General features: G+C 38.7%; 1 protein-coding gene across 2 annotated transcripts in view; it reads left to right on the top strand.

Annotated features, from left to right (window-relative positions):
- ELP3 (elongator acetyltransferase complex subunit 3) overlaps window positions 1-12,955 on the top strand; it is a 97,354-nt gene that overhangs the window by 11,976 nt on the left and 72,423 nt on the right. The gene's annotated exons all lie outside the window — the stretch shown is intronic.

Here is a 12,955-nt window from a genome sequence, read left to right as displayed (position 1 = left end):
TTGTTTATTCAAGGAGGGAGAATGAGAATCAAGGCAAGAGTTGGGGAAAAAGAGATAAAGTTTTATGGATTATCAGCAGATAAAAATTGTGAAATAATTAGGTCAGGATAGCAACTACCCAAGAGATCTTATGATGATAATCTAACAGAAATATGGAACTTGCTACTAGCATTGGCCTCAACAATTAAAAAGTGGCCAACGTATTGCCCATTTTAAAATAAGACCAAGGGGAAATTGAATTAATTAAAGATCATCTTGAATGAGTTCTGTCTTGGGTAAATTGGTAGAAAGCAGTATTAGTTTTATTAACTATAATAAAATCTATAGAAGAAGGATCAATATAGGTTTTGCAGAGGTAAGGCAAACCAGCTTTCTAGAGTTCATTGAGTGTGATATGAATGGGAATAATCCAGTAAACCCTTCTAAGAGGTTTTGGTTAAGTCCTTCACCAAATGCTTCTGAATAAATGTAGCCTTCCTGGAATATATCTGTAGGTAACTTCATGGAACAATAATAGACTGAAGTACAGGTAGTAAAGTATAAATAGGTAAAATGTACTCATTTCCATGGTTGAGGAAAATTTTTAAAAAGGGAGGGTTGTGTTTTTAAGTAGTTGGTAAGTGATTTGGAGTTGGTGGTGAGTAGTGATGTGGTCCAGTTTGCTAATGATACCTAATTAATTAAGGTGTAAAACAGAAATAAATTCTGAAGAATCCCAACAAAGTCTAAACTGGGGGAAAGGACAATAAATAACAATATGGTTCATTATAAGTAAGTGTAAAGTGAAACACTTTTTTAGCAAAAAAAAATATATTCCTAATTCCAGATATAGATTGATGCAGACCAGGATAAAAATATTGTGGTTATGGATAGCCAAGCCCTGGAACTTTGTCCCAGTGTTCAGGAATGATGAATCTCAAGTTAAAGATCTTTAGGAAGAAAACTGAGAAGAAAAATCCCCAGTATTGTAAAGCCTTTGTATTTATCCATGATGCATTCAGCTCGAAAAATACTTTTCTCCATCATACCACTAAATATGTCTACATCTGTATCTAGTAGAGCTGGAAAACCAGATACCTAAAACAAATCTAATGGCTGCAACAATTTTTAAAAAGATAATGAAACATTTGTAGTGTTTTATTTAGTAAAATAATGACTTGGAAGGGAGGTAGAACTGTCTAAAATTGGTCATTTCATACAGAAGGCAGACAGAGGTAAGTTTTCTTCTTGCTGCGGATTATCCACTGACAGTAATGAGTAATGGTCTCAGAACAGTAGGTCTTTGCGCAGCAGAAAAATAATTTTTTAACATTGGACATACAATGGTGGCTGCGCCTTAATAATTTTAAAGGAGGATTTGATAAAGTAAGTTGTATGAAAACCAAGGTTGGGACTACTGTACCTCTGAATATCAGCTATTATGAAATAAATATGAGGGAGATTCTGTGCTTATAGAAATATCTGGTTTGATGTTGTAGCAACAGAATGTTGAACAGATCCAGCAGAATGACAATTCTTATCTTCTTAACAACGCAACAATTCAAAATGACATGGAATAAATAGAGATATAAAGCAACTGGTATCAAGCAATAAGACCAATAGAGCCTGGCAGTTGTTTTGCTGGAAGAGCCTTGGAGGGCCTTAAGGCAGCTGCACTGAACCTTTGAGTGGCTTTATACTTTGACTTCACAGATCACAGGTCTAATCCATAGTCATTTGTGACAGTGAAGAGGTGTCACTGAAATAGCTACTTTTTTCTCCTGTGAATTTTGAGTACAGTTTTCCAGCCACACAAGGGTGTGCTTTTGTTCTTAGGGGAAGACACCTGGATCTCCTATCCCCCATTCAAATCCTTTCACTGTTTTTGTGGGATTGCTGACCAGTTGAGTGAGAGAGTTGCTTGTGCTTTATTGTACTTTTATCTCTCAGATCTTTCATATAATTTGGGGGACATACTTAAGATCTCTCTCCTTTTATCCTTTAGCAGAAAATAAAAGGTTCATGGGCATTAGTGAGATTCACAGGCAAGGTGAGAGGAATTTAGGTCTCTGCCTTTGAAGTCGAAATGATTATTGTCCTTCCCTAAAACTCAGATAATTTTTTGTGAAACAAGAGTGTAAAACCATGTGAAATAGATACAGTGTTAGTTCTAGAATTTAACAGTTTTTTTCCTCTGGAGGGCAGCAGATACTTAAAATAGTTTGTTGGGAAATGTTTCCATTTGATTCCCCAGAGTTGCTCTTCAGATATGACTTGACTGTCATAAGTCAAGTAGAAAAAGTATTGCATGGGGAGGAATCCATATCTTTAGCTCTTTCGCAGACTGTTGAGCTGGCATGCTGCCAACAGGGGTCTGGTGTTCATGAATCTTTCTTGAAGGCAGTTGCTTGAAACACTCAACTTGAACAATTTGCTTGTGCATGTATCCAGACTCAAGAGGGTGACAGCAGCTCTACAGAGAAGAGCCCATAGATGTGTGGTGGGCCTTTTGAGTGCAGTGTACTTCCATGATCAAACTCTGGTTATGTCCAGGTATGGCTATGAAAGATGCAAGTCAACAAAAGGTCACTGCTAATTAGCATAGACTAAGGTTCTCTTATCTAGTGCCTCTAGATTTGTTGGATCACATCTCCTGTAATCCCTACACAGTCTAGGTTGGCATATCCATAGATAATAGCAACCTAGCTGGAATAGTCTGTTTCCAATGTTCTTACATTTCAATGACAAATGATTCTTTTTATGCTGTTTTACTGCTGCTTTGTTGTTGTTTTTCTTGTATCTTAAAATTCATACTCTTTTGTAGAGGTGTGCACATATGTATATATAAGAAAACCAGCAGTCAGAAACATAGTTGTCAGCTTACAGCTGAAACCCCAATGGAGGAAAAGCAGAGAGCAGGTAGTGGTGATAATAGATGAAAAATGTATTAATTATGATTGACTTGTCCTCTTTCAATGCAAGATATTAAGAAATACTGGTAAGTGCATACATCACGCTAACCTATTATCTGGTTTTTTTTAGTTTTGATTTGTTATAGAATGTGAATGTACCTAATTGCAGATATTTCAACAAACCATGGTTAAAGAAACCAAGTGGTTAGTACAAAGTGCTGAATCAACCATTATTAATTAAATTGGATAAGTCTTGTGTTGTCTCTGATCCCTTCAATAAGAAGGGATCTAGTAGCCCCTTTTCAGACTAAGGTCTTCTCATTTTATTAAGGCATAAGGTTTGTGAACTATAGCTCACTTCATCAGATGCAGTGGAGTGGCTAGATTGATGTCAGATTTAAATTGGAATGAGGCAGAAGGGTACTGCTGATCAATTGGGTGAAAAACTGCTTGTATTATCACCCTTTCATCATATTGCATGTGATGAAGAGAGTTACAGCTTACAAACGCTTATGCCTCTTAATAAAATTTGTTAATCTGAAAAGATGCTATTAGCCTCCTTCTCATATTGGGCTACCATATACTAACACGGCTCTCCTCCTGCAATATCTGATCCCTTCATTAATCAAAATAACCTAGCAGTACAAAGAGATTGTCAAGTTGGTAACTGCCAAGAAAGGAAGCCTCACGGCTTTTATCAACAAGTGGCTCCATAAATGTACTGTTTTACTTTAAATATCACATATACAGTACTGACTGCCAGTGTGGTATAGTGGTTAAGGCATTGGAGGTGGATCAGGTTCAAGTTCCCGCTCAATTACAGAGGTTACTGGTGACTTTGGGCTAGTCATACTCTCTCAGTCCAACACATCATGCTGAACTGTTGCAAATGTTAAATTTGGAGAGACCTCCCCATATATGCTGCATTGTTTTCTAAAAGAAGATTGATTTTGAAATCAAATTCAAAGAGCAAATCTGTAGGACGGAGTTGACGAAGCATCTTCTTTAAATGTCTTTAAGGCTACCTGACTGAAAGTGATTCAAGATGCTTTCAGTAGGTTTTTAAAATGTGACTTGGGACCAATACATTAACAGCAGGGAGGACACTTATATTTCCTGGAGATACTTCAAGCCCAGGTTAGATGCAGGGATAGGATAACCAGTGAGTTTTTCCAGGGGCACGCAGTGTCTGTGTAGCTAGTATGCCTGACCTTGTTCTCCCGAAGAATCCACAGAGTGTATATAGCAATGTAATGCAATGCTCTGTTTTTGTGTCTTATAATATAAGGGCAGCAAACTTCCATTTCATCATTATATTCTTAACTGAATTAATTGATCAAACATAAATATGTCGTCCTTATTGCTAGAAATGCTTTTTTGAAATACTTAAGGAAGTATAAAAGCTTAGACCTAGAATTAAAAAGAGTGGCCATTCCTTGTTAAAGGTAAAGGCTGTCTTGAATGTGTATTTTTCTTATCCATTAACAATATTCTGTGTTTACCCTCAAAGGAAATTGCTTGATCAGTATATAGGTATGCATGCCTGTTAACAACAGTGTATCAGACAATTGTCCTCTTTCTCTCTCTCTCCGACAGTTTTCATGATAATCAGTTTAAACATTTACAGATGCTTAAGTAATTTAAACAGATATTTTTCAGTAATTTCTAAGAACATTATTTTGGCAGATGGGAAATCTCAGGTGGCAGTATAAGGGCATAGTATGACTTTTAGAATGGCACCAAAGGAGGAGAGCAGCCTTTCTCCACTTCTGGACCTTCAGATGTATTTGCCTAATACTTCTTTCACCTTCCCATTAGAACAGCAACTGGCCAAACTAGCTAGGGATGATGGGGGCTGTGAGTCAACACAGCTGAAGAGCAGCAGTGAGGAGAAGACTATTCCAGAGAGCATTAAAGCAATCTCTGCCCTTTGGAAATCCTGTCTACTCCTAATATCCAAGCCTTAAATGTACATTGTCCCTATTGAATGGCCAATCTATTGTCTACTACACTGAATGGAGCTGGAAATTCTCTTGATAACCCAGCTCCTTATAGAATCAAATTCTGTGCCTACATAAACATGTTTTTGGTCCATGGGGTTCCTACATGACCATGAATTGCTGGCTACTACATGGAAAATTCCAACAGAAGCATGTTTTCCAGAAGGCATTGCATCAAGGAGAACAGAAGCAGCCAGTGACCCAATGACAAGGGGTTTTCTCTTTCTAAAGAATGCCTGGCAAGGCTGATGAGAAGTTTTTAAATTTTATCTCTTGAGAACACAAGGCCACTAAAGGGATTTCAGTGTGCTTTCCAGATCCCTATCAAACAGGGCCCAGCCAGGGATTTAATGATTACATGGATAAGGCATAGGGTGTCACTTCTGTGGGAGGACAGCTGTCTGCGTGGCAATCACTCTGCTGTCGACTTGACTTTGTTCTTTAGAGAAATGGTTTCACTTCTAGATGTTTAAATGCAGAATTCTGGGGGGAAGAAGGTAGGTGGAAAAAAGAAAGTGATTTGAACAGGAGCATATAGATGAACAACTTTTTAGACGCAAATAGACTGGGTTCTCTTTATCTTACCTCTCCTTCTGACTCATTTAGGGGATGGAGGAAATGCTGGCCAAAACCAATCCAGTTCTGACTCATGATTTAAAATCTTGAGTTAAATTCAAGAAAGTTTAACTTGGCCATGAAGTTGTTGGTAACTTTTGGCAGAGAAAAGAGAAAGATAAGACCTTTAATCATGTGTCTTTTGAACAGGCTTAAAGAATTTTAAACAAATTGGAGTGGAAGCAAGCTGGCAGAAGGAAGGTGTTTTTTTTTGGTTTTATGCTTATCCTGCCAATGGGAAGAGCATTGGCTTCTCATTTTACCTGCCAGAGATTTAATTCCACATTATGCAACTTCATGTACATAATGCAGTCAGTTACTTTTATTTGGAAAATAAAATTCACACTATCTCTGACTTGTAGTTTGGCTGCATTTTGAAGACTTGCATTGATTTATTCTAGAGGCAGCCACAGTGCCAGTGGCTCTTTAAAATAGTTTTCATTCTGCTAGTTGCTCCCATTTTCATTTTTTATGGTTATTAAATGGAAATCAGATGATGAGGTATTATAACAAACTCTAGTATCTGCCAAGCAGTTTTTTAGACAGTGGCATATGCTACGTTTTCAGTAGTTTATAAACTATTAGTAACAGGCTGGTTTTTTCCCTGGATTAAAATTGGAGAAGTACTTTAGTATTACAGTCATTATATTGTCTATATTGCCATTCAGCTCCCAGTATGATGTTTTTAGGATGGTCCACATTATATTATTACTGTGCAGAGGAATGTGTGCATAACCTTGAAGAATGGATGCAAGAACAGTTAGGGCAAAATAAGAGACAAAGTCCTGAGAAAGGAGAAGGTGTGAGAAAGAAACTGAAAATAATCCTGCCTTGAGTCAGTTTGGTATAAGACGGGCAGAGGGAAACACTGTCAGGCTTTTGAGTTTCTATTCCAACAATGAAGTAACCTTACTGTACAGTAATCCTGGGGCTGTCTGTTTCCTAACCTGGCCTGCCTCAAAGGGTTGACAGCTCGAACACTTCATATGTGGTCAGTCACCCTGTTTCTAGACTCTTTTGCTATGCTTTTGAAAATTAGACACGCAAAGGCTTCCTATTCTAAGGAACGTTGAATTGTTGAAGTATCCAATATCATGGTGGGATGAAATTTCAAGGCACCCCTCGAACGTGTAGTCTGCTGTCAGTTGTGTGTTACTAATGTTTTTGCAGTTCCCTTAAAAGCTCAACACAAAGTCATAGCTTCTGCCTACAACAACTTTTTCCAGCTCATGACCCTTTCCAAGAGCACCAGATTGCCATTCCCATAATTCTTCAACCAATGTGGCTAACAGCCGTTTCAAAATCAGTAATTCTGAGACAATCACTGCTTGAACTCATGTCTATTTTTAATTTTTTAAGATGGGGGTAAATTCTTAAGTTGGAAGATCAGAAATCACTTGCAGGTGTAGGTTCAAGTCTCCCCTTTTTGTGTACATGAACATATTCTTTAAAGTAACAACCTTATCATTGATGAATTACATTCAGTTTTCACTGCCAGAGGCAAGCAATGTTTCTGAGTCAGTGGGTCTATTTAAAATTTTGAGAACATTTCTTAATCCTTCCAGAACATTCACCTATTAAATCCAGCCAGAATCTGGTAACCTCACAATATGAAGACATTAAAACATACAGTGTTTTTTTTTTCCTAATGAAAACCAAATATGTCGTAAAACCAACCAAAGTTTGGCAATATAAATACCAACAGTGAAAACTTTACAATAAAAGAGGGCAAAGTTCATTTAACAGACTAGAAAACCCTTTGAAACAGTTGCATCTTTAACATCCTCCTGAAAGCCATCAAGAAGGGGGCCACTCTGAACTCTGTGGAAAGTCTGTTCTGAAGCAGTGCCACTGAAAATCAGTGCCTCCTGGCTTCAGTCCCTTTCACTTCCTGGAAGTGGGGAACTATGAGGAGTTCCTCCCAGGATGATACACAAATGAGGTACAACATGAAGAGGTTGTGTAACCTCTTCACAAAGTTGCTACCTGACAGTTTAAAACAATATGCATTTATCAGAAAGCAAAGTAGTACATTTACCATCCTTTCTAGCCTCCAGGATGCTGTAGATCACTCAGCTTCACCTTGGAGGTAGGAGAACAGGTATGTACATGTCCAAACAAAACTATTCATCTTTTTATGAACCCTTGTAAATAAATATGATACACTGTAGTAGACCAATTTCTCATACGTTTTTCTAAAAAATATATTTCTTTGAAAGAATCAAGTTCAGGGAGCCTAGCAATTTCCTCATGGGCATCTTATGTCTTTAGTGAATGTGAACCACTAGCAAGGAGGTATATAGTTGAACTTCTTGCAAGCAGAGGTTAGCTGAAAACTTTCTTGGTGGTGCAGTTGTACCCAGTATCACTTCTTCAACCATGAAATTGGGCAAGAGGTGACTGCAACATTATCTGGTTACCCCCACTAGAATTCAATGGATTTTTAATTGCATTTATTTCTATACTGCTGCTTTGGGGTAGGCACAGCTCATTGTAAATATGTCTGATAAACCATTATTGATGTACAGTTAGAAAAACAAAGATTTTTTTAAAAACTAACTTGTGTAGTGATTCACTGCTAAAATGAAAGTTTGAACTTTCATCTTGGTTTATCCTTGAATTTTTGAAAGGACTGAAACATTCTCTTAGACTTCAAAATCAATGGGCTGTATTTAATAATTTTCTTTGTGTTATATACACAAATTTATATTTCTGCAGGTATGGTGAGGCCTTTTTCTTTGGCCTTTTTCTTTTTTAAAAATCAAGAATGTTAAGCACTAATCTAAGAACCACAGTTGTCCAAGGAATGCATAGGAATGAGCAAGCAGTCAGAGGGATGGAATGTAGTTCTTCATCTTTCCTCTGTACCAGTATAGAAATCAAAGAAGGGAGGCCCCTGCTCATGAGAACAAAATATGTCTCTCTTTTGGTGCTTTCTAGTTGTCGAGTAAAATGTTTTCTGGTGAGATAAGGGTTTTTTGGGCAGAGGGCCAACTAAGTAACAGATCGGAAATAAAAATAAGTGCAAAATGCATATCATTCTTCCATGTGAATAAGTATATTAGTTTATTTTTAGGATTGCTTTTATGTTGTATTTAAATGTATTTTTATCTTGTTGTAAACCGCCCAAAGTCATTTCACGAGATGGGCATGACAAATTGGATGGATGGATGGATGGATGGATGGATGGATGGATGGATGGATGGATAGATAAATAACTGATCATTGAACCAGATCATAGTCAGTATCCTTTTTCTAATCCCTAATTTCTAATTATTTGTTATCACTGTTTCAGTCAAGAGGCCAGTTGTTTATTGTATATTTCCCTTCACTCCCAATGCTTGCATTATATAATTCAATTACTATACACCCTTAGCAACAGAAAACAAGAGTCTCCCAAAGTCATCTTTAATCAGATTTATTGAAAGGTTAGGGAAAAGGTTACAGATTTCTTGATAACTGGATATGTCACTTTAGCAAATTATCTCTAAGTTCACTAGGATGGTGATTTCTTAATTCTCTTGCTAACAAGACAGGATGACTGTGCAGATGTTCCAGGCTAACAGTGTTTTGTTTTGTTTTATTTATTTTTATTTCAAATTTAGACACTGCCCATCTCACGAGGAAGTGACTCTGGGTGGTTTAAAATAAAAACAGCAAATAAATTTTGCAAACTGTTATCTACTTCAGGCTCCAAGAAGCCCCTAACATTCATGTATTCATTTCTTCATGAAAGCCACTGTGGGTTGATTTGCTCTTCAGTTATACGGAATGCTTGTATATAATTTCTACTAAAGCTAGAGTGACCATATACTTTATCATCCAAACCAGAACAGTTCTGAGAGTGAAAGGGGCCACTAAAAATAATTAAAATTCCCACTGACCCATCCAACTGGCAGCGTGGCAGCTTCCTGCATCTCACAGGCCACAGCATGGGCCACAGAACAACTGGCTGGCACACCAAGTGGCTGGTAAGGGAAGCAACATCAAATACCGAGACCAAACACCATCCAAGACCTGGAGTGGGGGTGAGTGGGTGCTGCAGGTGGACACATTGGAGTGAGAGTGGGCAGGCACTATGGAGTATGAGATCCCCATGCTGCCTGGGGACTCCTTGGGAGAAAAAGTGGTGGGAGCAGGAGTGACTTGTGGGAGCGACTTATGACCTCCTGCTGGCTTCCCTATTGACTTTGCTTGTGGGAAGCTGACAGGAAAGGTCACAAATAGTGATCATGTGATTGTGGAACGCTGGAACTGTCATAATTGTGAGCTCTCTCTAGTCACTTGTGTCCAGGACAAATGCTACACCAGATGGGACGCCTGGTCTGTCCAGGCAAACTGGGACCTATGATCACCTTACAGTAGAACTATAATTAGTTCTACTAAGGAAGTTACTTCATCTTGCAGATTGTTATTTCAATTTTTTCCTCCATTTATAGCATATTGTTTCTAAGAATGTTTAAGCTAGTTTCATATGAACAAGACACCAGAGTTTTCAACTCTGCCATTTTTTAATCTAAAGCATCAGATTACTGATTCAAATCTTGAAACTTCTAATTCAAGTTATGCACTTAAATTTTTAATTTGCATACATTTAGTCACTTATATATACTGGCAGACCGCTCTTAAACTTACCAGAAGCTCAGCTAGGTTTTCTTTTTCTTTGGGTCTGACCTAAATTCAGTCAAAACCTTTGTCTAATCTTTTGCCAGTATGGTAGACTGCTGTCCTTAAACCAAGCAGGGCAAGGGGGATAGGTGGAGCAGGAGGACATATTTGTTTTCTCTGTTCTCAGTTTCAGAAACATAGTAAATCAAGTGAAAAGCACTAAAGTAATTGAAACAGAAAAAGATAGAAGTTCTCTTTTACCGATTAAGCTATCAAACAAAGAGATTGCCACATAACTCAAGAATGATCAAAGTTGTAAGTTCAGCACATTGCCATCTATGCTGGCAGCCAGGCATAAGAATTGATGGAATTCCAGTAAACGGTTGAAGACTGAGCAAGGAATAAGACAAGGATGTGGGATATGCCCTTGATTGTTTCATGTATTTAGGATAAGTGTATAAGGAATGCTTATAGCAATGTTAGAAGTGTGTTGGTAGAGGTGTGAACTATACACTTTTGTATGCAGATGATGCCATATTGTTGGCTGAGAACCAGAATTATTTGCAGTGAACGTTAAGTAAATTGGATGAAAATGTTATTATGGTCATTGACCAGAAATCCAGTATGATAAATAAAGCCTAATACATAATAGAACATTCAGTTAATTTTTGTATATAAACAAGGTTATCTCTGCAGATAGTCATTCTGTCCCATGATGGTGACCATCTTATAGCTCATCCTTGTCACTGAGTAGCAGAATTTCGCTACAAAGCAGGTAACTTGGGATTTATATCCTCTACAGGTACAGGTGGTACTCGGGTTATGACCACTTGTTCAGTGACCATTCAGAGTTATGAAGGTGCTGAATAAGCACTTATGACCAGTCCTCAAAGTTGCAACTGTCACAGTGTCCCCGTGATCACATGATCACGATTCAGGCACTTGGCAACCAGCTCACAATTATGACAGTTGCAGCATCCCACAATCACATGATCACTATTTGTGACCTTTCCTGTCAGCTTCCCACAAGCAAAGTCAATAGGGAAGCCAGCAGGAGGTCGCAAGTCACTCCCACAAGTCACTCCTGCTCCCACCACTTTTTCTCCCAAGGAGTCCCCAGGCAGCATGGGGATCTCATACTCCATAGTGCCTGCCCACCCTCACTCCAATGTGTCCACCTGCAGCACCCACTCACCCCCACTCCACAGAGCCCACCTGCCAGCCTGCATTCTGTAGTGCCCACCCACAGCACCTGCCCAGCCACCTGTACCTTGTAGCACCGGCCCATAGTACCTGCCTACCCATCCATAGCACTTGTCTGCCAGCCTGCTTACCTGGGATGTGGTTTCAGCACCTTTTCCCACATCGTGGTCACGTGACCTCCTTGCTTAACAACCCACATGGTCCTTGCTCAACAATGGCAATGGGGACTGCTGGAATTAGTGTTGCTAAGCGGTACAGTCATGTGATGTCACACTTTATGACCACGTCACTTAGCAATGGAAATTCCAGTCCCAATTCCCATCATAACCTGAGGATTACCTATAGTCCTCGCTTAGCTACCCCAATTGGGATCACTCCGTCACTAAGCAACACAGTTGCTAAGTAAAATATCCCATAATGGCGATGGACTTACATCGTCACTTCCCATTTGGTCATTAAGCGAGTCACCACGGGTTGTTAAGCAAGACATCACGTGACTACAACTTGGAATATTACTTCTGGCTTCTCCATTGACTCTGCTTATCCGAAGTTGGTTGTAAAATATGCAAATGGCAATCATGACCGCAGGACGCTGCAATGGTCATAAACACCTGCAGGTTGCGATGTGCCTGAATGTTGATCATGTGACCGTGGGGAAGCTGCAATGATCATAAGTGCGAGGACTGGTTGTAAAGTTACTTTTTCAGTGCCATCATAACTTTGAATGGTCACTAAACAGGGCAGCCGTTAAGCGAGGTCTATCTGTATAAGGTAGCTAATATAACATTATTCAGTATGACCCAGATTTTTTAAAAAAGACAAGATTATCTTTTTGTTGTAAATGAGAAAAAAAAGGCACAGTTTGAAAACACGCGTTCCATGGATTCAATCCCACCTGACCACATGGGCATGGCCTCTGTGATGCTAGAATATTCTGATACCTGCCCTCCAGGATGAACATTAAACCAAGCCCTGGAAAAGGCCCATCTATAATGGGGGTAGGTGAGAGAATACAAATATTTTGCAGGTGTGAACCTCTGTATTTTCCTCAGTGGTCAAGATAACTTTGTAATATAGCTCAGCTCATTTTGTAATTCTATATCTCCAATTAATTGCCTAATTGTTTCCTTGGCCTTATTCAAAGCCCAAATCAACCGTAACTCAGGAGGCAGACAGTGTTTTGCTTATCGGATGCATCCACCAACACGATCTAAAATCAGACTCACTGGGGTTACAGGTTAACCTTGAGCCATATAAATGAAGTTGATTGCCAGATCCTAGCCTCCATCCTGAAGATCCCTCCCTCCAATCTCAGCTCTGCACTGGGCACATATCTAGGTGTCATGAGTATCTCAGAAACTGTGACTGCACATTTTCATAGGATATGTATCAAAACACCAAAGTAGTTGTATTTAATATGGAAACACAGTGAATGTATAAATTATGTATAAATTAAATACATACATACAGTAGGGCAAAAAAGTATTTAGTCAGCCACCAATTGTGCAAGTTCTCCCACTTAAAAAGATGAGAGAGGCCTGTAATTTTCATCATAGGTATACCTCAACTATGAGAGACAAAATGGGGGAAAAAAATCCAGAAAATCACACTGTCTGATTTTTAAAGAATTTATTTGCA

The sequence above is a fragment of the Python bivittatus genome, unplaced genomic scaffold (genome assembly GCF_059951505.1).
Source record: "Python bivittatus isolate LINGU-HERP-01145 unplaced genomic scaffold, Pbiv_v1 ctg000690_np1212, whole genome shotgun sequence".
Taxonomy (NCBI): Eukaryota; Metazoa; Chordata; class Lepidosauria; order Squamata; family Pythonidae; genus Python; species Python bivittatus.
Note: the sequence above shows the minus strand (reverse complement) of the source record. Positions and strands in the feature narration are given on the sequence as shown.